At 39.1% G+C, this 26,982-nt stretch overlaps 1 protein-coding gene and 1 pseudogene across 3 annotated transcripts in view; one reads left to right on the top strand and one right to left on the bottom strand.

Moving 5' to 3' along the window:
* Positions 1-26,982, top strand: part of CHAMP1 (chromosome alignment maintaining phosphoprotein 1) — a 133,634-nt gene that overhangs the window by 97,179 nt on the left and 9,473 nt on the right. The window contains exon 3 of one of the 3 annotated variants that reach the window (XR_011169429.1): positions 1,808-1,955. The gene's annotated coding sequence lies outside the window, so the exon portion shown is untranslated. Of the gene's footprint in view, positions 1-1,807; positions 1,956-2,088; positions 6,285-15,899; positions 16,819-26,982 lie in introns of those variants that run through there. The other 2 variants (XR_011169430.1, XR_011169431.1) reach the window with 2 other exon arrangements.
* LOC138165738 (small ribosomal subunit protein eS17-like) overlaps positions 1,522-26,982 on the bottom strand; it is a 53,309-nt pseudogene continuing 27,848 nt past the window's right edge.

Raw genomic sequence — 26,982 nt, 5'->3', positions numbered from 1 at the left:
GTAAACAAAAAATAAAATAAAGAGCTATTATGAGACCAGGTATGCTCAAGACTCAAACCCGGAAGAAGAGAATAATTCATAAAACATTAAAGGCAAAGTCTCAAGAAAAACACAGCTTGTCTATAAGATCAGGTAGAATTCATAGAAGAAATGGATGCAAGAGTTTTTTTTTTTTTAAAGGTTTAAAATGATATTACAAGTGAAATAAAAAATCTGTATGTCTAAACACTTTGAATAACAAAAGGGAAAAAGAGTAGAGTAATGAGTTTAGTGTGCAAGTAGAAAACAAAACAAAACCATAAAACCAACAAATTTTTTTTAAAAAATGAATTAAATGCCAAAATAGAAATCCTGCAAGTCAAGGAGATTAACAAAATTGAAAACAAACGTTTGGATTAATTAAAAAAAACCTAGGAGCTATTTTTAAAACCAATAAAATAAAGAAAGAGACCATTAGCTAATTTGATTTAAAATAGGGAAAATAAAATTATCAGTATCAAAAAATGAAAAAGGAGAATTAACAAGTAAAAAGGATATTATTAGAAACAATTTTGCCCAATAACATATCAATAAAACTTACAACAAATAAAATGGTTGAATATTTAAAAAAATATGCAAGACCCAGATTAACAGAACAAGAAATAGAGAATTTAAACAACCTGCCAGAGAAAGAAATTCAACAGACCTTAAATCAGTTCAAAACAAAACTAGACTATATGGATTCAAAAGCGAGTTCTATCAAAAAATCCAAAGAGCAGTTAATGTTAATATTACACAAAACATTTTTAAAAATAATGAAGAAGAGTTCCTATCAAATTCCTTCTATCATAGAAATATGGTCTTAATACTTAACATAGGAGAGTCAAAACAGAGAAAGAAAACCACAGATCATTATCCTAATGAAGATTGGTAAAATTTTAAAATAAAACATTAGTAACTATAATAACATATCAAAAGATTATACACTGTTGGATTTGTACCAAGAACTGATATTGTTTGTTGTTGGTTTGCCATCTCTTTCTCCAGCTCATTTTGTAGATGAGGAAACTGAGACAAACAGGGTTAAATGACTTGCCCAGGGTCACAGAGCTCTGTCTGAGGTCAGATTTGAACTCAAGAAGAGTCTTCCTGACTCCAGTTGCAGCATTCTATCCATTTTATCGACTAACTGCCCTTTATTGACTTGATATTAGGAAGTGCATTATCATAATCAATCACAACAATAAGAACAAAAATCATATAATTATGTCAAAAGATATGGGAGGAAAAACTTTGGGGAAAAAAATGGACACTTATTTCTGCTTAAAATATTGTAAGTCAGAAAAGGATAGATCTTTCTTTAATTTAGTAGATAAAAAAAAAACAAGAGCCAGCATTATATGTAATGGAGATAAACTAGAATCCTTTCCAGTAAGATCAGGGGTGAAGCAAGGATGTCCACCATTATGACTTCTATTTGATATAGCGCTAGAAAACTTAGCTATAGCAATAAGAAAATAAAAAGAAGACAATAAGCACAGATAAAGAAGAAACAAAATTATTATTTTTTCTGTATATGTTTTTTTTTGGGGGGGGGGAGTTCCCAAGATTATTGGAAAGAAGGCAAAAGTAAATATTAAACATCTCCTCTTGGTGTTTTGAAGTTCATCCCAGCTGTGGGCTGGGTAACTTACAGGTTGGACAAACTGCCAAAGTCCAGGAGTTTCAACATTTCTTTGGTATCGGGGTCCACTTCAATGATTTCCTGATCCAAAGCAGAGACCTCAGGGACATAGTTATCCTTCCTTTCTCTTTCTTCTTCCTGCAGTTTGATGGAGATACCTCTCACAGGGTCTCTCTGGAACCGCTTCATCAGATGAGTAACATATCCCTCGATCTTGTTGCAGAGCTTCTTGCTGGGGCTGATGGCAATCTCTTCACACATGCGTTTTGTTGGTATGAAAGTCATTGCCCAGGTGGGTGTAATACTTTTCGATGATGACTCCCGTTGCCTTCTTCATGGTCTTGGTCTGAACTCGACCCATGTTGGCTCTGGAGGGTGAAGGCCTATATATGATTTGATAACATACTTGGAGAACCCTAGAGTGTCAATTAAAAATTAATTGAAGTAATTAGCAGCTTTAGTAAAGTTGCATGATGTAAAATAAATGTGCATAAATCATTTTTTTATGTTACCAATAAAATCCAGCAAGAAGAGATAGAAAGAGAAATTTTATTTAAAAAGCTATAGAATATATAAAATACATGGGAGTTCACCTACCAAGATAAATATAGGAACTATAATAATACAACTAAAAAACACTTTACAGAAACAAAGAGAGACCAAATAAATGTAGAAATATTAAAAATGTGCCAATACTACCTAAATCAATTTATTTATTTTATGCTACAATGAGTTATCAATAGTTTACTTTATAGAGTTAGAAAAAATAATGTAATTCATATGGAGGAAAAAACTTCAAGAATCTCAAGGAAAATAATGATCAAAAAAGTGGGAAGGAAGGAACCTGGCAGTAGTAGATCTCAAACTCTACTGCAAAGCAATAATCATCAAAACAATTTGAAAGTAGTTAAAAAGTAGAGAGCTTGATTAGAACAGATTAGGTATGTGACATGCAGACCAAAAGAACCTAGCAACCTAGAGTTCAGTAAATCCAAAGATTCTACTGGCATTAATACTTGCTATTTGGCAAAAGCTTCAGGGAAAAGTAGACAGCCATCTGGCAGAATTGAAGTTTTGACCAACATGCACACTACATACCCAGATAAGTTTCAATTAATAAATGGACCAGAGATAAAAGATAATGTCTTAAATAAATTGAGTTACAAGAAATTACCTTTCAGAACTATGAAGAGGAGATAAATTAATGACCAAACAAGATATAGAGAGGGTCACAGAAGGTAAAATAGATGATTTTGATTACATAGATTTTTTTTTAATAGAAACAAAAATAATGCTAAAGTTAAAGTGCTAAAGTTAAAAGAGAAGCTGACAAATTGGGGAGAAAACTTCATAGCAAGTTTCTCTGATAGAAGTTTTATTCTTTTTTACTTTTTGGAGGGGGGAAGGTAGGGCCATTGGGGTTAAGTGACTTGCCCAAGGTCACACAGCTAGTTTTGTGTTGTGTCCGAGGCCAAATTTGAACTCAGGTCCAGGGCTCTATTCACTGTACCACCTAGCCACCCCAGAAGTTTTATTTCCAAAATATATAGAGAACTGATCCAAATTTATAAGAATAAGAGCCTTTCTCCAAATGATAAGTGGTCAAAAGATTTGAATAGGCAATTTTCAAGGGGAAAAATTCAAGCTATCTATAATCATATGAAAAAAATGCTTCAAACCATTATTAGAGAAAGACAAATTAAGGTAACCAATGTTCTACTTCACACCTATCAAACTGGCAAAGATCAGAAAAAGGAAAAATGACAAGTGTTGGAGAGGCTGTGAGAAAACAGGGACACTGATGTACTGTTCATAGAGCTATGAATGAGTACAGTCATTCTGGGAAGCAATTTGGAGGTATGCCCCCAGAAATTACTAAACTGGGCACATCCTTTGACCCAATAGATAGTGCTGCTACACATACACTCCAAACAAGATCAATGAAAGGGGTGAAAGTTCCCATATGTACAAAACTTTTTATAGCAGCTCTTTTAGTGGTGCCAAGGAACTGGGAACTAAGGGGGCACCCATGAGAAGGATTGAACCAATAATGGTATATAATGTAATGGGACACTATGCTGCTATAAGAAATGAAGGAAAAGACGGTTTCCGTGGAAGCTAGGAAGACTTGTGCGAACTGATGTGGAGTGAAGGAAGCATAGCTAAGAGAGCAGTTGGCATTACAAAGTCAATATCATAAAAACAAATAATTCTGAAAGATTTAAGAATTCTGATTAACTCAATAATCACCTAGGGTTCTTGAGGATCAATGGTGAAACATGTTATGCACCTCCTGACAAGAAAGGTAATGGACTCAAGGTAAAGAATGGGACACATATTTTTGGACATGGCTAAATTGGAATTGTTTTAACTATACTTATTTGTTACAAGGATTTTGTTTCTGTTTTTTTCTTTTTTGCCTTGGAATTGGAGTTGAGGGAAGAGAGGAGATAGGAGTAAGAAAAGAATAAGTGCTTGATGATTGGGGGGAAAAAGAGAAAATATGCCAAACACTATTTTAGAGTCTGTACCAGGACCTCAAGCAGGGTTTACGTACTAATGTACTTACAGAATAGTTGAGACATATACAGACATGCTACTTCACAAGATATGAGAGTGTAGAAGACATATCCAACTGGGACTTGAATGTCCACAAATACCCAGTGTGGCATGGCTTTGATTACCTTTACTAACCACTGGGTCAACAACAGTCCTTTCTTTCCAAAACCCTGGTGTTTCTTATGGCTTGTTTGTGTAATATTAGTTATGTAATAGTGACATTACACAATCAATTGATGACTTTTCCCCACTAGGACCTCACCTAGCACTTTGTCTGTCTCTTATGTACTTGTAATAATTTATAGTTGCTTGTATACCATATCACCTATGCTATAGTGAATTGAGAACTGGCCTTGGAGTCAGCAAGACCAAGGTTCAGATCTGACCTCTGACACAGATTGACTCTGTGACCCTGGGCAAGTCACTTAATGTCTCAGTGCTCTAGACAACTTTCTAGAAGACTGTAAGTTGTAGAACAAATGCTAACTTCCATTGGTAAAGAGAAACTCCTTAGGCAGGAGTTCCCTACACCAGTGAAGTCTCAAGCCTAGTCCTGATCCCTATCCTCCAATTAAACGAGTTCTAGGAGGGCAGGAGTGCCCTTTTATCCTAACTTTTAATTTCCTTAAAGCCTACTAGCTACTCTACACATAGCAGGTACTTATAAATGTGTGTGGAATTGACCTGATTTGAATTGATTGTGGAAATATGGCAACCTTCCCCTCCTGCCAGTCACATTGTAGTAATCTCCTCAAAGCCTACTAGCTACCCTACACATAGCAGGTACTTAGTAAATGTGTGTTGAATGGATTGTGGAAATGAGACACTTCCTTCCCCATCACATTGTAGGAAAGATATGCTTGATTACAATTAATAACAGCACCTCCTTTCCAAGGTTCTTGTGAAAATCAAATGAGAAAATATTTGTAAAGCATGTAGTACAGTGCTGGTACATAGAAGGTACTATCCAAATGTTACTTATTATTGTTGTTGTTGTCAATTATATCATCGTCATTATTATTTTGGGGGGGTAGGTAAAGCAGTTAGGGTTAAATGACTTACCCAAGGTCATACAGCTAGTAAGTGTTAAGTGTCTGAGGTCAGATTTGAACACTGATCCTCCTGTCTCCAGGGCCGGTGCTCTATCTACTATGCCACCTAGCTGTCCAATTATTGTTATTATTAATATCAATGTTTAGTTTTAGTTTTTGGATTCCCTCACCATACATGCTTATTGAATTCCTCCTCACTTTTAAAGGCCCAGCTGAAGTAGCAGCTTCTCTAATCCCCTCTGTAACAGATTTCCCTCTTGAGTCTCCCTTAGCTCAGGTTCTGTTCCCCCTCTAATTCACTTATGGATTATTGAGTATTGTAGTTAAATGTGCTTGTGTCTTCTCTTCCTACACTATAAACTTCCTGAGTACAGGGAGTATATTTGCTTTAATCTTTGTATTTCCCCCAGTATCCAGCATAATCCTCTTTAAACAGCAGCCATCTAATAGATGTTTGTTGAACAAAAAGAATGAACAAGTGTGGTGCTATGACTTACCTTTGTGGCATTGCAACAGTTAATCAAAAAGGTGGCTGATGGGATGTTAGAAAAATCTCTCCCGACTTCCAAGTGGGAGGAGATGGCTTATGATTGCTGGTGTAATGGATCATTAAAATACTTGGCATTGTAACAGGCAAGACTTGAGCCTAGCCAGAAGGCTTACAGTGGGTTGTTGTGCTGGCTGCATATTTGTTTGAAGGAACTCCTTCAGACACACAGCACTGGGCAAAGGACACAGGATGATAAAAATGTACATGGTGCAAAGGGCCCCTTGACCTTGCTATGCCAGTGATTCATGACTTCTCCTCTTCTCCCTGAGCTCTTCTTGTGATCCAACATTACGCCTTTCCCTTAGCGCTGCAATGCATTTGATGACTTAGAAGGAGGAGAGTCCGATGGAGGACCTCAGCCCAGCTTTTTCCACTTAGCCCCCGGTCACCTGTACATTGGCTATATTGTCATGAGTGCCACAAGGCGATCTACAGCTCAGTTCTCGAGAAATTTCCTCAGGTAAAGAAACACTGCTAACCAATGAATATCATGCTAGTGTTATACTTCTACTGTGCATTTCTTATTAAGTCCTTGGAGAGTACCTCTTACACTCTGGTGTTTTGTTACTGTTGTTGTTTAGTTATTTCCCACTCTTTATGACCCCATTTAGGGTTTTCTTGGCAAAGATACTGGAGTGGTTTGCCATTTCCAACTCATTTGACAGGTGGGCAAACTGAGCCAAACAGGGTGAAGTGACTTCCCTCAGGGTCACACAGTTAGTAAGTGTCTGAGACCAGATTTGAACTCAGGAGGATGAGTCTCCCTGACTCCAGGCCTGGTGTTCTATCCACTGTGCCACACTGGTGGTCATCATGATGAAAAAGTGGTATCAAATTCAGAGGACCAAGTCCAGGAAGGATGTGTCCTACTAAGCCAAGTGTACCACTACTCAAGGAAAGGCTCACCTGTCAGTTTCTAGGGCATTTATTTCAGCCATCCTCTTGCTATACAGAATTAGAGGAGAAATACTATAGCCCTTTCTCCAGACAGCATTTGATATTTTTTCAGATTATCCTCTTTTTTATTTCTTTGCTTCAAAATTGGAAGGTTAAACGGACTAAGTACTGAGAGAAAATTAAGAGCCTAGAGTTCTATTTTGAGATTATTCCTGTTATCCCAGATAACGCCTTTAATCTTTTTTTCAGTTCCTCAGTTTTACCATCTCTCCAAAGAGGAGGGAAAAAATGGTCTGTTTCGCATGGCTTTGGTAATGATTCGTTACTCTTATTGTAGTTAGTTTTTTACTTTATCATAAATAAATGCTTTATTGCCGTTACTTAGTTACTCTTAGTGTAGTACTCTTGGATTTCTGTGTGTTATATCTCCCTGCTGGAGCATAAGCTCCATGAAGGCAAGAATGTCATTTTATCTAAACTTTGTATCTAGCCTAGTACCTGGCACAATATGTGGCACACAGTAGATGCTTAACAACTGTTAGCTTAATTGGCTTTAAAAAGCAACTACTTTGAGCTCATTGGGGAAAGAGTACCCCATACAACAATCAAAGTAAGTAGAGAAATTATATGTATATATAGCTCAGTAAGTTTGTAAGTATTTCTGGGCTACAGAACATTAAATAGGTCAATTATACCTTCATATACAGGTATATATATCTACTTTATCCACTTTAATCCCTAGGCAATCCTGGCACTAACCTTACAATGTTTTTTCATTTAGTCGGTGATTAATAAAAGCATTGAATTCAATCGAGTCTTGCTATAAGTAGATACTTTGGAAACTGAGAATCAAATCAACCTGTAAGTTATAAGGAGACATTTTCCTAAAAAAATGCAAATTATGAGCATACTGAGAAATAAATGGGCAGCCTTCACTGCCATCCATAGGAATTAAGGCAGCAGACAAAAATACAAAGAAAATGCAATCTGTCAAACAGTCTGAGCCAAATCTTTGGCTGTATGAAGCAACCAGCCCACTAACCCCCATCCTTACCCCCCAGAATTTGACCAAAAGCTATATCAGCTAGCCCTATAATTCGCTGCATAGAACCCTTTGAGATGGGCATCTTCCATATGGAACAATTGCTGATGATTACTAGTGCTCTTAGCCAAGCAAAAAAAAAAAAACCCTTAAGTCCAATCAGGCTTTTATTGACAGCAATTGTTCTGTTTTGAAGATGTCAGGGATATTTAAAACAAACTCCCAGACCAAAATCTGTTCCTCATCCTGTGCATCAGTGAGTTGGAAAATGTGTCTTCCAAGTTGAATTACATAGCTGTCTCTCCAGTAACACTTCTTATTTAGGTGATAAATCTAGGAGCTCATAATAAGTATGGTAGACCAGTAGTTTACCCCTACACTACCCATACCGATACATACATACATACACAAATGTGTGTGTGTATGTGCATGTATGTGTGTGTATATTAGGTCTGGAAAGGACATTAGAGATCATCAAGACCAATGCTCCAGGGCGGCTAGGTGGCGCAGTGAATAGAGCACTGGCCCTGAAGTCAGGGGGACCTGAGTTCAAATCCAGCCTCAGACACTTAACACACTTACTAGCCGTGTGACTTTGGGCAAGTCACTTAACCCCAATTGCCCTCCAAAAAGCAAAAAAACAAAAAACAAAAATAAAAAACCAATGCTGCCCAAACAAAGATCACAGAATCATAGATTTAGAGCCTGGAAGAGACCTTAAATTTCATCTAAACCAGTGCCCTTATTTTATTCCTGGGGAAGCTGAGGTTCTAGGGAGGATAAGGGACTTGCCCATGGTCACATACTGTCTTTCTGACTCTAAATCCAGCACTCTATCCATCACTACACCAGAGGTGTAGAAGTAGGTGCTATTATTATCCCCTTTGTACAGATGAGGAAGCTGAGGCAGACAGAAGTTAAGTGTTCTGCCTAGGGTCACACAGCTAATAAGTATCTGAGGTCAGATTTGAACTCTAGTCTTCCTGACTCCAGTTTCCATGCTTCCTTATCCACTGGGTTACCTAGCTGCCCAAAGTTAGTAACAGAGTTAAGTTACTGAGTCTAGAATTCAGGTGTCCAAGCAGCCACTATCCCAAACTGTTTTCCCAGCTGCATCCTTCAGTACCTGAGGCAAAGTTTTAGCAAAGAAGTTGAATTAAAAACCTAGGTCAACTGAGTGCCTTGATGGTCATTATGAGGTGTCAGGGTAGAATGGTAAAGCAGGTATGACTGACTGCCCCCAGAGAAATCAGACTGGAATCTTGGTTCTGCTACTTCCTTGTTGTGTGGTAGTTCCATCCATACAGCAGCAAGGAGCTCTAAATCCTGAGTTCCTATGACTAACCCCTATCTTTAGGCAAATATGATTAGCTAGCAAACTCCTCTACAGGTTGGCTTTCATCCAGAAGAGGGAAGCTGTGTTCTCAGGTGTCATAGCTGAAGTTCTATGCCTTGACTGTATGTTTTCAGCAGCCCGAAGAACTTCAAATGGGTCTTTTTCATTTCCTAGAAATAGGAATTTTGAGAGCTCAGAAGGATGCCTGTGATACCATCTAGTCTAGTACCCTCATTTGACTTACAGAGCTTTCCCTTGTCATCCTGTTTCTTTCTTTTTTTAAGGGAAGAATTAGAATTCTTTTTTATCCCCAATTTAGCAGTATCCTGGCCTTGTACAAAGAGTCCTTTCTTTAACTGTGTTCCTTTCCAGTTGTGAGTACAGTCACAGAATATTCTTTGGATGCTCATTCAGCAGCGCCCAAATGGGAGGCAGACAGGCCCTCCATTTTTCAGTGGGAAAAGCAACACCTGAGAAAATGAAGTCATTCAACTGAAAGGGGAGGGGCCTCTCAGCTGCAGGACTTGAATGTGAAAGCTCTAGCTTCCCAACCCCTCTTCCCTCTCAAGCACTTTATTAAAGAATCAACTTAATGTAATTCAAGGGCTCAAGTACCTGCAAAACATTAGGGAGGATGAAGGAAGACTAAGGACATTTTCCACTACTCTCTGGAGTTCAGTGTAGGTTATTTCAAATAAATACCTTAATTAGCTTAAGTCCTCATTTAAGATCTGCTGAGTGCTCTAAAATTATTGTAACTTTGTCCAGGGTCAGCAGACCAGATGAAGAGCGATGGGCATAAAAAGTGAAGCGTTTAAATGTGATTAAAACAATTAGCAGAGGAATAGAAGAAACACTCCCTATATACACATACATACTCAAGGGATTAAGGTCTTCTTAATTGAGTAGAAGAGGAATGGAAGCTGAGTCTTGCATGGCTAAATAGGGTAGGGAGGGTTCAGTTAGACAGAATTTCCTCCTAGTTTGCTCCTGGTGGCTGTCAACCAATTATAGATTGACTCAGTTACTTTGTCTTATGTCTGGTAGGATTTGTGACCACTGACAAATGATGGAATTGATCTATCCTAGCTATCAGTCCTCTAATTATTTTGTTAAGTCATTTTTTCAGTCATGTCTGACTCTCTGTGACCTTGTTTGGGGTTTTGGAGCGATTTACCATTTCCTTCTCCAGATCATTTTACAGAAGAGGAACTGAGACAAACAGGGTTTAAATGACTTGCCCAGGGTCACACATAGTTAGTAAATGTCTGGGACCAGATTTGAACTCAGAAAGATGAGTCTTTGTGATTCCAGGCCCAGTGCTCTAGCCACTGCACTACCTAGCTGTGCTGTTCCCCCGCGCCCTCCCCCCCCCCCCCGCCCCATTTTAGTAGGTGTTTCATTTGTTAAATTGCTTGGTGGACACTTAGTAGTCATTGATCTATCGATCAATGTCTCATATGCATGGAAATACTTAACATCTCTCTGCTATTTATTATGTTTTAAATAACTACTTTAAATCACACCTTATGGGACACCTCTTAAAGGGAAGTGTTTTGCCTATTAATACCTCCTGTCATCCTGCCAAGTTAGGGCTCCTCTTCCCTCCCAGCACTGAAGGGTCATTATTGTATCTAATTCTTTGATACATATATAAATGGAGGACAATGATTAGGACAACTGGAGATGGCCCAGGATGCAGTGGGAGACCTTGGCCTTTTTAAGTAAGGTCTTTTCATTGCCTCTGAGTGAGGCAATGCCCATTGCACAGCCCTACCTTACTCAAATCAAAGGCACCTGCAAGTCATGTCATCATCTCCCTGATGTCATGGTCTTCTTCGAGAACCAAGGACAAATCACAACCTGTGAGTAGTCTGAGCTGCCTGAATGGGGACACAACTGACCAGTTCCAGTTGGGTAACTTAGCTCCTCTGCTTCCCTCCGTTCCTTTCCCCCTACCTAAGGGTATTCTGCCCAAAGGAAGGTAAATTTTGATGGCCGAAAACTACTCCATTAACTTGGGGTTTACTGGCTAGATTTTTCTTTCTTTTTTTAATTTTAATTTTTTGATTTTTGGAGGGGCAATTGGGGTTAAGTGACTTGCCCAAGGTCATATGTCTAGTAAATATTAAGTGTCTGAGGCAGGATTTGAACTCAGAACCTCCTGACTCCAGGGCTGATGCTCTATTCACTGCACCACTGGCCCCTAGATTTCTTTTTAAAGACCAAACCTTAAACCCGATTCACTGGATCTCCTGAATTAGAATAAAAGGTCCCTGCCCAAGCACCACTCAATGGTTATTTCTTAGACCCTCCTGGCTCAGAGTGAATGTAAATAGTAATTATTTCTCTTTTGAGGGTCTTCCCCTCCCAGTTTGATTTTTTTTTGTGTTTTTATTTTTATTAAAGGAGCCATCCCTTGACCCATTTCTTAAAGAGGCCTACTCACCAAATGGACATTGCATCACTCAAAGTGAGAACCTGAAAAGACTTTAGCTTCAAAGGGTCAGGGTCTCCCATTGCATCCTGAGTCATCTCCAGTCATCCTGATCAATATCTGGCCACTGGACCCAGATGGCTCTGGAGGAGAAAGTGAGGCTGGTGACCTTGCACAGCCCTCCCTCACTCAAGTCAAAGTCAACTGCAAGTCATGTCGTCATCTCCCTGATGTTATGGTCCTCTTTGAGAACCAAGGACAAACTATAACCACAACCATACACACAATGGAAGACATTTTATCTTGTCTCCCCTGTAGGTTTCTGGGGAGGAAGCTTAAGTGCTCCTCAAGTCTCTCACGCCTTTCAGTGTTGTTCATCCAAAGAGCATTAAATCAAGCATTTATTAAGTACTTATTACACACCAACCACTGTATTAGGCATTGGGTATACAATAGAGGAGAAATATCCCTTGATTTCAAGCAACTTAAATTCTGTTGGGTGTAGGAATGCTATTGACTAACTCACTGAGTGAAACATATACCAGTATGTATACTACAGAAACCCAGTAGATAGGTGACCCTCAACAAACTAATTAATCTTTGATAGCCTTGGTTTTCTCATCTTTAAAATGAGGATAATATCACAGGATTATTGTTAGGATCAAATGATATAATATATACAAAGTGCTTTGAAGACTTTCAAGTGCTATATGGTTATTAAGTATTATTATTATTCATGTATAAAACTATAAATAATTTATCGATCATGAAAGGAATATAAGACTAGAATTTAAGACACCTGAGTTGTAAGCCTAGCCCTGCTACTAACTCACTATGTTACTTAGGAAAAAATTAATTGAAAAGCAGAACATAAGAAAATAAGAACATATATATTAACTACTTATTATGTAAAAAAAATCAGCAAAATCTGGAAAAACACATAGAAGGAAAAGAGTTCAGAAGGGGGCACAAGCAGACAGGATGTTTTTATTACTATCTTTTAAAGTTAATCTATGCATTTTAAATTAAGCTATAAATAACTGAGTTTTGGTTTCATGTGCAATCATTTTTTAGCTAGCATTTATCAAAAAGCAGCACACTGACTGGCACATAGTAGGTGGCATATAAACAGTCATTTTGACTATTATAAATACCCAAATTAACTACAAAAGACATAGGAAGGAAGAAATTATCTGCATGCAGAGAAAGAACTGATAAAATACATATAGAATGATTTTACACACACAGTATATATATATGTACATATGTATTTTTAATATATATGAACATATGTATATATACATATTTGTGTCTAATGGTAGCCATCTCTAGGATGGGAAGAAAGAATAAAAAGGGGGGAAGGGGGAAAAAAGAAATTTACATGACAAGTTTAAAAAGGTATAGCAAATTGTTCATAATAGATTTGTTGTTTCATGTGCAATCTTTTTAAAAAAATTATTCTGTTATGGAAATGTTTGTTTTAATCCCATAAACTAAAAAGAAAATAAAAATCAGAAAAAGTTATTATTATTATATAATGTTTTAAGGTTTGCAAAACACTTTACAAATATTACCACATTTGATTCTGACAACCACCCTGGGAGGTAGGTGCTGTTATTATAAGTGTTGCACAGATGAGAAAATTGAGGCAAACAGAGGTTAAGTGACTTATCCAGGGTTAGTGGCAGATTCAAGTATGTCTTCATGAATCCATGTCTAGCACTCTATCCAGTGTGCGACCTAGCTGTCTTATTTGTGTGTGTGAAGAAAGAGTGAGGAGTTAGACAGGTGAACAGTCTGTGTCTACACATGATACACATTTAATGTTCAGGAACTTGGAAGTTTGTTGGGAGGACTCATGGGGGGGATTTATAGAGCATACGGTTCAGTCACAGAAGCTGAGAAGTTGAGGTGGCTTATGATCTGGGTGCATACTAATGTAATCATATCAGTAAACAATGGAGCACCCACATAAAATATCACAGATTGCTAAACTGTTGAAATATTAAGATATTATAAGTGTATATTTGAATGTTGGTTTGGTTGGCTGCTACTAAATTCTGAACAAAAATTTTAGAAAGTAAAATTGCCTGACCTTTTAAGGCCCATTTTTTCCTCGTAGAGGGGAAAAAAAAAGTGGGTCTATAAAATGAAGGGTAGGGGAGGCTAGGTGGTACAGTGAATAGAACACTGGCCCTCTAGTCAAGAGGACTTGAGTTCAAATTCGGCCTCAGACACTTAACACAAAAACTAGCCGTGTGACCTTGGGCAAGTCACTTAACCCCATTTGCCCTCCAAAAAGAAAAAAACATAAAAAATAAAATAAAATGAAGACCAAATGATCTCACTGGTTTCTCACAGCTCTAAATCCTCAAATCATAGGATGTTTGGGCATTAGAGCAGTTGACCTTTAAGATTTCTTTCTCAAATTCTGCAGGAGGAAATTCTTATTTCTTGAAGTCCTGAGTCAGATATCATCTTGGTTCTCAATACCAGCTTGCTAAGGTGTCCATAACCATATTATTTATAGCAAACACACAGAGAGGGTTCCTGCACAATCAGACTCTTTATTAGTTTGCTGTTTTGGTAACAGAGCTACAAGCTTCATATTCTACAATCCCTACCAGTGTGGAATTTCTAGTATGACAACTTTGAGCTGCCACACAAACATGCCCAACTTTGCCTGTACCTGAAGAGACCTCAGGTCAAGAAGAGCTAGCAGGAGCATGTAATAAAAGAAATCCCAGGTTCCAGTGTTATCATTTTGGTGCTGTTTTTCATAGCATTTTACTGTAGGTAGAAAACCCTAGTGAAGAAGCAGTTAGGAGTGAAGGACAGTTAGTATTGCAAGGAGTAGCCGGTCTAGTGCTTTAGCTACCTGGTGTTTTATTTTTTTGAGGTCTGAAATTTTCCTGGGAGATCATACATTTTATGAAATGGAGGTGCAGATGCTTCAAGAATCTTGTTCTGATTGTGACTAGGCCCTCCTTCAGAGAGATGGAGATCCAGAAGGGCAGGCTGTACCGCACAGCTGAGATGAAGCAGCCATCTGCTATTGGGAAGGAATGAGTCAAAAGATAAGGAGGAAGCTTCAGGACTGAGGACTCTGCCTCTCTGTATCTCCTTCAACTCTAGAATAACTCACACAAAGGTTTACAATCAATCAACAAGCATTAGTTAAGTAATGGTGCTAGGGTCTGGTGATACAAAGATAAATGCAAAACAATCCCTGCTTATATTCTATCAAGGTGAGGACTCAAGGTTCAAAAATCAAGTAACTGATAGTGGATAAACCCAAGGGTATTGAGCTAGCTATATGGCACAGTGGACAGAATGCCAGGCCTATGGTCAGGAAGACCTGAGTTCAAATCTGGCCTTAGATGCTCACTAGCTGTGTGACCCTGGGCAAGTCACTTAAAGAGTTAAGGTTGCCTCATTTTCCTCATTTGTAAAATGAATTGGAGAAAGAAATGGCAAACCACTCCAGTGTCTCTGCCAAGAAAAGCCCCCCCAAAAGGGGTCGAATAGAGTCAGACACAGCTGAAAAAGTGACTGAACAACCACAAATTGAACCAGATGGGAGAAATTCCAGTTCTCTGCCCTCACCATCCTACTGATGCATTTGAATTATTAAGGCACGTACCTCCAGCTTCTCCCAAATTCCCTTTGCTGGAGAGCTCCTGCTGCCACCCCAATTTACATCCATAGCAACTGGGAAATCTATAGAACAGTGGATACCAGGGCTTTTTTTTCACATCAACAAGGCAAAATGAGGAATTGGTTTTTAAAAGAATTGGCAAAGACATCAGGGGAGCCAGTTAGCACCTGTGGGTCTTGGCGATCTTATCTATAAAACTGTGAGTAAGAGAGCAAAGCAGAGAGTAATGGTTTTTTAAGTGTCCATTATGTGCTAGGTTCCATGCTAAGAACTTTACAAATATTATTTCCTTTAATCCTCACATTAATCCTATGAGTTTGTACCCATTACATTTGAGGAAACTGAGGCAAACAAAGGTTAAGTGACTTGCCCAGGGTCACACAGCTAGTGAGTATCTGAGGTCAGACTTGAATTCATGTCTTTCTTCCTCCAGACCCTTCATTCTATCCACTGCACCACCTTGTAGCCAGGAAAACTAACTTTGAGTTCTGCTTCTGACACATCCTGGCTGTGTGAACAGGAACAAATCACAAACTCTCAATGCCCCAAGCAACTTTCTTATATAGTAAGCTAGAGGCTTTCATGAAGGGAATACCCCATACAGAGGAAATCAGAAGTCAAAACAAAACATCTTGCTTGCCTGAAAGAGGTTTTATTCTTTTATTTTTGTTATACCCATTTTACAGATAAGGTGATGGAGGCCTCTTGCCTAAAGTCACTAAGGTAGTTTTTCAGTGCTTATCTTGGATTGTTGTTGTTGAGTCATTTGTTTCACTTGAGTCTGCCTCTCCATGACCTCATTTGGGATTTTCCTGGCAAAGTTACTGAAGTGGTTTGCCATTTCCTTCTCCAGCTCATTTAATCAACATACAAATCAACTTCTTAGTGCACTGGCTTTTTATTATCTATAGAACCTATTTATTACGTATAGCACCAGGAGGTTCTGGGAATTGTGGTCCCACAAGAGCAGAGGGTCAGGAAAAAAGGTCTGCTTTCCCTTAAGCTGAATGCCTACATGCACACCCCTGTGAACCCTGGTCCAGCCACATAGAGCAGGAAGCAGTGACTGTTTAGAAATAGGAGATCACTTCAGTCTTCTCCTTACTAGTGATTCAATCCATGACAGTGTCACCTTCCAGACCCTGCCTGCTTAGACCTAGGAGGCCTGTCTGATCTTTCTTACTTTAGCTGATTCTCTCAACTTGAATTACTTCCTGCCTCATCTGTGCTGACCACCTGTCCTTTCCTGCTCTGCTTACATTCCTGGACTCAATATATTGTCTGCTGAACCAAAGACAATTGCCAGACTCTTCTCCCTAGCTGAGTACCTGGCCCCATTACTTCCTACCCAACCAGATAATATAACCTCAGGATTCTTGTGGTGCCCTGGGGCTATATTACCTGAAGCAGTTGATTCTAGCAGAATGGAAAGAACAGCATTTTGCCCATAATAGGTACTTCATAATTATTTGTTGAATGGATGTTTCAAAGTGAAAAATCCCAAGGGAAAATAAAACTTGTTCTCCAGGGATTCCTTACTGGTGCAGTGGATAGAGCACCCACCCTCAAGTCAGGAGGACCTGATTTCAAATCCTGCCTCAGACACTAGCTTGTGTGACTCTGGGTAAGTCACTTATTTATTCCCTCCAAAAAACCAAAACAAAATAAAAAGCTGTTTCTTACTCTGCTTTCCAGCTTGGTCTCCAACACTTGACACATCAGTTCATTTGGAGAATAATAAGAAAGGGGAACTTCATTAGCACTGGATTTTTTCTTTGTGGCATCCCTATGACAGAGGCTCTTAACCATTTTAAAGAATAATTCAATTTATAAATTTTTTTAATAGGGGGAATTTGAAGATCTTCCTGCCTCTTAATAAGCCTAAGGGAATGTAAAGACTTTCCCTGCTTCAAAGATCTTCCCTGCCCCTTAATAGGCCAAATGTAATCACATGGAGCCTGTGGTGGGAGGATTTTGCTGAAGGGTGGAGCAGAGCCCACAGGAAGCTGTGAGTCAGAGCAGATAGACCTGGAGGGAGGAAAGGACTCACCCAAGGAGATAGCTAGACTTGTGAATGTTTGCTTGTGGGAAGGCTAAAGGATGATGTGGTTCCATGCTGTGTTATGGTATATTAACTTCTTTGGTGTTATGATGGATTTGGCTTTCTGGTTTGGGGATTCAGTTTTCTGGTGTTTGAATAAATGTTTTGCTTCTGTCTTATATATGGAGAGTCTGTTATATTTTGCGATTGAGAACTATGCTACCATATTTACAGTCACCATGGGCTCTGTGAATAGTGTGTTGGTGCAACACAGAGGCTTTTAACCATTTGAAAGAATAATTCAATTTATAACTTTAAAAAAATGGGGGCCCTAGACTTTTTTTTTTCAAGCAGTTGGGGTTAAGTAACTTGCCCAAGGTTACATGGCCAGTTTTTGTGTGTGTGGATGTTAAGTATCTGAGGCCACCTATCTGCCCCTTGGGGCCCTAGACTTTTGAATTAGAAGGCACAAATGCATTCGTGACTGTTACCACTGGCAAATCATTTAAGCCCTATGGATTTCTGTCTCCTCCATGTTAACATGAAGATAATACCTGCTCTGCCTTCTTCACAGAATTGCTAATGAGATAAGGAGCAAATGAAATAAAGATGTGAAAGCATTTTGTAAACTGCAAAACAGTATGCAACTGGGAAGTAGCGGGAAAAGCATTGGATTGGAGTCCAGGAGGCGTGGCTTCTTGTCCTGATGTAGTAGTTCTAACGCTACTGACACTGGCCTTTCCAAAGAGTGGATCCAAAGATGCCTTCAACAATGTACCTGTCTCTGACCTGGTGACCCAGTGTCATCACAGCCCAGTTCTTCTGTGTCCCAGACTTCAGAGAGCTCAGCAACATGACTTACAGATTATATCTCTATGGCTGGTATACATGCAGCACACAGGAAATAAGCCAACAGATACCCTGGGAAAGACAGCCAGAAACAATCAGACCATGGAAAGCTTTGAATATAAGGGTTAAAGAATATTAGCTTTATTTACAAGGCAACACAGAGCCACTGAGGGATTTTGAGCAGTGGAGGGGACTGATCACATTTGTTCCTTAGGAAGATTAAATAAGCAGCAACATGAAAGGGGTCTAGACTTAAGGCAATGGAAATGGAAAAGAAAAGATAGATAAGAAATGATAGTAATGTAGATCATAGAAGTGGAACTGACAGGAATCGACAATTAATTTTATATGAGGGTGAGGAAGGGAATATAGAAGGAAGTTTTGAACATGTTACTGGGACACTGGTGGTACTAAAAATAGAAATATAGAAGTCAGGAGAGGAGTGGATTTGGGTGGAAAGATAATATTTTGAATTTAGCTTGGAATCAAGACAACCAATTGGAGATATTGAGGAGGTAGTTGGAAAAGAAGGGGGAAGAAGAACCAGTGAAGGAGACAGAAGGAATAACTAGAAAAGAAGAGGAAAAGCCAGACAAATGTAGTTCTGTGGAAGCCAAGGGAGCATGATATGAATAAGAAAGTAATGATGAGAAGTGTCAGAAAAGAGGTGAAAGAGGAGGGGGAACAGGAATGTAACTAGGGTGAGATGATGAAGACTTTGCTCCAAGGCACCAAAATTTAATGGGCATTCACAATACTTGTATTCCTTTAGCAGGTTGAAATAACAGCTTAATATGGTTTGCCTCAGTTTCCTCATCTATAAAATGAGCTGGAGAAGGGAATGGCAAACCACTCCAGTATCTTTGCCAAGGAAACCCCAAATGGGATCATGAAGAGTCAGACACAATGGGTGGGGATAGAAGTCAGATTCTGTGTTTGTGTGGTAGGGGTGGTAGGTTGAGGAGTAAATGTAATGTATAATTCTTCTATGTGCATGAGTGTAGTGGCCCTCTACTTGTGTTTCCTTTTTCATGCAACAGTATTCAGGGATGGAACCTGAAGTGGTGGGGAGGGGTTAGTCATGTGGCCGCTGGACATTTTCCCATTGGCCAGCAAAAGTCCTTGGAACTCTACTTTGATGTTCATGTTGACCACTTTCTAAAGGATATTGGAATATACCAGAGCCATAGCTGCAAGCTTATAAGGGAGTGACTCTTCCCTGGAAGAGGACATTAGACCAATCAGAATGAGAGCTACACTCTACCGCTATATTCTAGGAAGTCTACCACTCTATTCTAGGAAACTGGAAGAATTGAACTAACTAGTCCTATAACCATTTAAAACATATGACCTATAAGTATGTGATAAGAGGATCTTAGTGGGAACATAAATTATTCAATTAATTCTAGTGATTTCCCTTTGTTAATTATTTCCTATTTATCCTATATATAACTTGCTTTATATATGTTTGTGCATTGTCTCCCCCATTAGATTGTAATCTCCTTGAAGGCAAGGAATGTCTTCTGTCTCCTTTTGTATGCTCACCACTTAGCACAGTCCTTGGAATATAGCTGGTACTTACTAAATGTTGATTGATTAATTGATTCTGATTTTGCTGCCTGGCCCTCAGAAGACTCAAAATTGAATGTAAGAGGCCAAACACAAATGCCACTGAAGCCCTTCCCCCTTTCCCCCCATTAGAAAATCTCATTATCTATTTGCCTTTTTAGTCTCAGGGACTGCTTTTATGAGTCACCATGAGGCTATAAAAGTGAATAGATGAGCAAGGCTTTTAAAAAATAAGGGCTTCAGATGAGCTATCCATCACTCAGTGGAGAGTGGGAACATATTTAATATTTTAAATGTTTCATCAGTGCTACCGCCTAATGCCAGAAGGTACAAAGCTAATGATGCCAAGTGGATTTCATGTCACCTACATATAACTCATAGCAGGGCTGCTGATGGGGAGGTAGAGTAGTGAGTGCCAGGGATAGGCTGAGGTCTTGCCAGGAATCACAAATCATAATACTTTATTCAAAAAATAATGACTTTTCTCCCCCAGAGATCTTATCTTTTAATATGTTACTTCTTTCAGTGAACTAGATCCTGGAAATATTCCTCCTGTGCATTATCTAGACAGGGTCAAAATGTGTTATTCTTGATCTTACTGCTGTTGGCCATCTAAAATGAGAATGTCCCATTGCAGTAGAGCCTTCTCTGATCACTCTGGCCTTTCTTACCTTGTAACTTGCTCTGGGTCAGTGCCTGGAGCTACCCAGCCCCCATCTGTCACTCAGCTCAAGTCCAGAGCTAATCAAATACAAACATTCCTCCTGGGAGTTATCTAGAGAAGGAGGTAGTCTTGGGCTCAACACCTGTTGATCAAAATGTATTATTCTTGATCTGACTGCTGTTGGCCTCCTACAATGAGAATGTCCCATTGCAGTAGAGCCTTCTCTGATCACTCTGGCCTTTCTTACCCTGTAACTTGCTCCAGTTGGGTCTTCAGGGAGCCCTTCACCTTTGTTATAATCATAGATGGTATTTATAGGCTATTTTATAGTTTTGAAAGCACTCGGGATCTTGGATTCAGAGCTGAGAAGACTTGTGATCCAACCCTCTTATTTTACAGATGAGGAAACTGAGGTTTAGGAATGTTAAATAAGGTTGCCTAAGGTTACACAGGTAGTAAGTGGCAGGGTCAGGACTCAAACTCAGGTCCTCAGACTCCAAATCCAGTGCACTTTCTACTGCACCACACTGCTTCTACTTTATATATATTGCTTCCTTTGCTCTTCATAAAAAACTCTGTGATCAAGGGAAAGGAGATGCCATCACCCCAATTTTATAAATGAGGAAATTTCTTTATTGTTGTTCAGTCATGTCTGATTCTTCATAATCCCATTTAGAGTTTTCTTGGCAGAGATACTGGAGTATATGTCACTTCTTTCTCTAGTTCATTTTACAGATGAGGAAACCGAGGCAAACAGGATTAAGTGCCTCTCTCAGGGTCAGGCAGCTAGTAAGGATTTGATTTCCTTTGTAATAATCCTTATGTATTTTATACATTTTAAAACATTATTTTGAGGAGTCCCTGACATAAAATGGCTAAGAAACCTTGAACTAAGGGGCTAAATCTCTGAAAATGCAGTTTGGGGCATCAGTTAGAGGTAGAGGGGAATCCCTTTGGGGCAGCAGGGCCTTCCCACTGCCCTGAATCAAACCACAACTCCATTCATCCATATTAGTTGGTGGCACTGGCCCTGTCATGGTTGCTTGTCCATACTTTTAATTCTAGCTCACTCAGACTTGGTTGATGACAAATTAGCTTCCTCTCTTTTGGGTAACCATTTCCATGCCCAGGACAGAAAAATGGTTAGTGCAGGCAGACAAAAGTGACTCCAGCTGCAGAGTGCATTGGTAAGATCACAGAAGGTTAGTGGCTTCTCTGCCCACCCTCTTTCCCTTCTTGTGTACTTCTCCCCTTTCCCCATATTCCCCCCTCTCCTCCACCTCAGCAATATCAGTAGATGATAGAGCACTATCTAACATGCCTATACTGAAATCAGAGTGGCCCATCAGCAAGAGGCAATCTGGGGATTGAGCCAGACTCTCTGATCCCAAAGCAACTGCGGCTGCATTTGTTCCTTGACAGACTCTATTTGGGTCAATGCCTGGAGGTACCCAGCCCACATCTGTCATTCAGCTCAAGTCCAGAGCTAATCAAATACAAGAACCCCAGGAAGAGAAATCCTGTTTTCCTGCTATGCCTGTCTAAATGAGCTTGGGAAGTGTTTGAGTTGGACACACTAGTGTAGTGTAAAAGATACTACACTTATGACTTATATAAATCTTGGGTTTGAGTCCCCATTCTAGGATTTAAAAACTGTGCAAATCTTGGCTCCCCATGATCTGGTTTTCTCATCTTTAAGACTGGAATGTTTTTGGGTGGTCAGGTAGCACAGCAAGTAAGAGCACTGGCTCCAGTGTCGGGATGACCTGGGGATCGAATCTGGGCTCAGACATTTAGCACCCACCCAGAAACACCTGGCCATGTAACCTTGAGCAAGTTACTTAACTCCAATTGCTTTAAAATAAAAAAAAAAGGACTGGAGTGTTTGCCTCAGGCTATCGTGAAGCTTCATAGTAGGACTTTAGTGGGAAAATACATGATCATGAAAGGTTTCTATGAATCCAGTAACATTTTCAAAATTAATTTGCATTTTATTAATCAACAATAACATCTGTGTAAGTTTGATAAATAATAGCAACTCATTGTAAAAGATCTGATGTTCATCATACAGAAGATGTGTTTGCTACTTATACTGGTCACCCACATATTTTGTTGGAAATAAAGATGAAAGCGATAATGAAAAAAAAAAAGACTGGAGTAATAATATTTACATTTCTTTCCTCAAGGAGTTGTCATCAAGGGACATAATAGATGAAAATCACTTTGTAAAGCAAAACTTTAATTCAGCCATTATTTCTTTTCTTTCTTCCCCCGCACCCTTAAGATTATAAACTCTTTGAGATCAGCGTCTCTGTTATATCTTATTTGTAGCCTGCATAGGGTCTGGCACCTAATAGATACCTATCAATCCAATTTATAGTTTTAGAAAGCTGTCTGGGAAAACTAAGAGGTTAAGGGACTTCCTCAAAATCACACAGTTTATATTAAAGGGAAGACTTGAACCAAGGCCTTCCTGATTCAAGGGACCAGCATTCCATCCTTTACCCCAGGGATGTCAAACTGAAATCAAAACAGGGGCCACTAATACGTATATATAAGGATGCCTTTGGGTCACATACTCACCTAGTTCTAAAATGTAATATCATCTACATTTTATTGTATTTTAATTTTGTTAAATATTTCCTATTACATTTTAATCTGGTTCTGGCAGCGCTGGGCAGTGTTGTGGGCTGCATACAACCCGCTGATAGCACATTTCACAGCTCTGTCTTACACTACTATTTTTCAGTATGCTCAATAAATTGAATTGAATCTTCTGATTTATATTGGGGAAAATCAGACCAAATTTGGATTTTGGACAAATCTGGAAAACAATAGTCATGGCTTATATTTGTGGTTTACAAAGCATTTTCCTCACAGCCATTCCAATAGCACAGGCGTGATTGCCATGCCCATTTTGCAGATGAGAAAATTAAGGCACAGAGTAGTGATGTAAACTTGTCCAAAGTCAAGTGGTAGAGTCAGTAAAGTGGTGGAGTCTGGAATCAAACCTAGGTTTTATTACCTCCTAACCTAATTCCCCCCCCACACACACACACATTATACCATGCTGCCTAATTTGGGTATTAATTTAGATGCTGCCATTTTAATAATTTATGGAATCATTTGATTCCATTGTGCAACACCACTAACCCAGAATTGTCTCAAAGACTTGTGGATTTAGACCAGGAAGGGATTTCAGAGGTCATTCCTCTAATCCAACTCCTTAATTTCTTTGATAAGGAAATTAAACTGAAGGAGGTTTGTAAGGATTCCAACCCTATGCATTTATCACTCTCTACTGTACTGTGTTCTTGTAAGGATGCCTTAGGTTGGATTTAAGCCTTTAAGAATAACGGTGGCATTTTGGACACATAGTAAATATTCAGTAAATACTTGTCTGAGTTGAGTTAAACCAAAGCAACATTTTCCCCCACCCCCACCTCATTTTTCAGCCCCAAATGCTTTGCTAGCCAATGGTTCTGCAGTTTGTATCTGCCTGGGAATATAACTCACTCAGAACATCATGCTTAGCTTACAAAACTGAGCTGCTACAGCCACAGTCAAGTAAATATTGGATTCCATCAGTTCTCGGGGCCCTACTACATTCTGCTTTCTGTGTTTGCCTTCATGCTCTGCAGAAGGACAAGGCCCCAGAATCATTCCAAAGCTATTGACTTGCTTAAGACTAAATTTCTTTGAAAACTCTTTTTTGGAAATCCCTCTTTCTGCCCCTGCCTCTGGGCCTTTGCTCTTTATTTGACAGCAGGGCAAACTGTTGACTGTTTTTAGGATTCAATATTTCTGAGAGCTTGAAGGATTCTTAGAAGACCAGTCCTTTCATTTTACAAATGATGAAAATGAGGCCCAGAAAGATTGCCCAGGGTCACACAAGGCCTTGGACTACAGAACAAATGTTCTTGCCATTATTGATGCTTGTTGGAGAAGACCTGGCAAGAAACAGACAATTGGACTTACAGGCTACTTTGAATAAAGGTTGCTAGGCTTGAGGCCTTAAGTCTTATATAATACATTGAAAGTGAGACAGTATGCTTAAAAATTTTTTTTATTTTTTTGTCTGGGGAGTCAGTCAGGGTTAAGTGACTTACCAAGGGTCACACAGCTAGTAAGTGTCTGAGGCTAGATTTGAACCTGGATCCTTGTGACTCATATCCCCTGCACCATCTAGCTGTCTCCCATGCCCTTTTTTACCCTGAACATTCCTCATTTATCATAAGCAGTGATACAGTTGTACAGAAAAATATGTGCCCACTGTACTAAGAGGTTGTCAATTGCCCTCCCCTCTCAAACTACTTCTCAAATAGGGACATTTCTCTATGGTTGCATTGTCATTAAAAACTGAATTTTTCTTCCACACTTAATTTGTAATGCAAAATAAAATGGGAAGTCAGAAGACCTAAGTTTGAATCCTAGGACCCCCCACCCCTTCTAGTTTTAATGGTCTTTGAACCTCAATCTCCTTATCTTAAAACTGGCATAAAATTTATACTTCCTACCTCATAGGGGTACTTAGAGTTCCACATGAGATAATGTACTTTGTAAGAACACAGTTATATTTAAGTGTGTGCTATTCTTATTTGAGAGTCAACAAGGTAGAATGGAAACAGTGCTGGTTCTAAAGTCAGAGGACTTGGGTTAAAATCCTGTCTCTAATGTGTGATTTGGGGCAAGTCACTTCATCTGACAGCCTCATTTTCCTCATTTGTAAAATGAAGAGATGGGACTAGATGGTCTCTGAGGGTCCTTCCAGCTCTATGTGACTGTTATCTATCCCACTGTTATACCAAGAAAGAAATCTATATACGAACTTTTGTTATTGTTGTTCAGTCATGTCTGACTGACTCTCTGTGACCCCATTTGGTGTTTCTTGGTAGATATTGACTTCTGCTTAAATTGTGACTTTTTTGCATCTTATGACTCACAGAATGAATTATAAGGGGTTTTTTTTTTGTTGTTTGTTTGGTGGGGGGGTAGACAGTTGGGGTTAAGTGACTTACCCAAGGCCACACAGCTACTAAGTGAGGCTGGATTTGAACTCAGGTCCTCCTGAGTTCAGGGCCGATACTCTATCCACCACACCACCTAGCTGCCTCAATGAATTACACACTGGAATGGATTTTGAGAAGTTTTTTAGTCCACTCTGCAATTAGGTTGCCCCAAAGACATGTGGCTTACTCTTCCTGAAACCTTCCAGAAAAAAGAAAGTGAACAACTTTCTTCAGTACCTGTTTCCAATTGTCCAACTCAACTCGACAATAGAAGCTTCTTTCTCCCTAACCTAAATTTCTTGTGCCCATTTATGTGTGTTCTGTCCTCACTGTAGATATCTTTTGAACAGATAATGATTTTGCAACCTTAAAGTAACTTAGAAATAGGAATTATCATTAGTTACATGAACACATTGGATGGAATATAGGCTATACTTTAAAAAACCAAACCAAACCAAAATCTGACTTGTACAAAACCTGAGTACAGCTAATAATCATTCACTAAAAGAATGAAAACAAACAAGATGAAAACATCAGCAATGATAAAAATGAACATAACCCTGTTACTAAGGATTCATCTGTATTATACACACATACACACACACATACACATACATGTATATATGTCACCCTTTTCATCTTTGAAGACCATTAATTAAGTCTTAGTCAGCCAACAAGCATTTATTTACCAAGCACTCAGAGAGTACATAGCAATGTACCTAGGGAAGAACACTCATTCAATCAATATTTGTAATTATAACTTACACTCATTTGATGACGTTCTTATCTTATTTAATCTTCACAACAAGTCTGTAAAGTAGGGAGTAGAGGTGTTATTGTCCCCATTATACAAGTGACAAATCTGAGACGCAGAGTTAAATGAATTGTCTGGCGTTATGCTTCTTCCATCTCTTTATATTCATGTGTACATCCTATAGAATTCTTCTCTCCAGCTGTCCCAGTGGCTCCCTCTTCCCATTTGTGAATTCCTCCTAAAACCTCCCTTTTGAGGAAGTACCCAGACTAATCATCCTTCACTCTTTTCTCTACCCTCCTCCTGATCCTCCAAACTTGGCTACCATGTGGTACCTTCTTCCCAATTCCCAACTTTCAGCTTTTTTAAATGTGTTTTCTTCACCCTTAGAATATAAGCTCCATGAGGGCAGGCACCATCTTTCTTTTTGCTTGTATTTGTATGCCCAGCACTTAGCACAGTGCCTGACATATCAAGTTCTTAACAAATGCTTGTTTACTTAACTTGTATAGACTAGAACTGATGGGGTACAGGCTCTGGGAAACACCTTGAACTCTGAATCTTCCCATTTGATGAGGCATTCCCTGAGTCCATAAGCCTTTCATTATATAACTAGGCCCAAATCTCTGTTACTCTTAACCTAGCCTAGCCCTCCATTGTCCAACTACTTCCCACCCTTGATCCTATTAAAATATCTATACCCAAATCTGTTACTCTTAAACTAGCCTGGCCCTCCATAGTCTGTCATCTCCAGGTATCCTTCAGCTATTTCCCACCCTTAATATCATTACTGGAGTCTGATCTTAGTTCCCAAGATCCTCCTTAGACTCTTCCTCAAGACCCTCCACAAGCTGCTCCTCTAAACCACTCCTAAATCCTCCCATAGTCTTTCTGTATATATG

Source organism: Petaurus breviceps, unplaced genomic scaffold (assembly GCF_028583685.1).
Source record: "Petaurus breviceps papuanus isolate PSGF00001 unplaced genomic scaffold, PetGlider_PUasm1.0 214, whole genome shotgun sequence".
NCBI classification, from domain to species: domain Eukaryota; kingdom Metazoa; phylum Chordata; class Mammalia; order Diprotodontia; family Petauridae; genus Petaurus; species Petaurus breviceps.
Note: the sequence above shows the minus strand (reverse complement) of the source record. Positions and strands in the feature narration are given on the sequence as shown.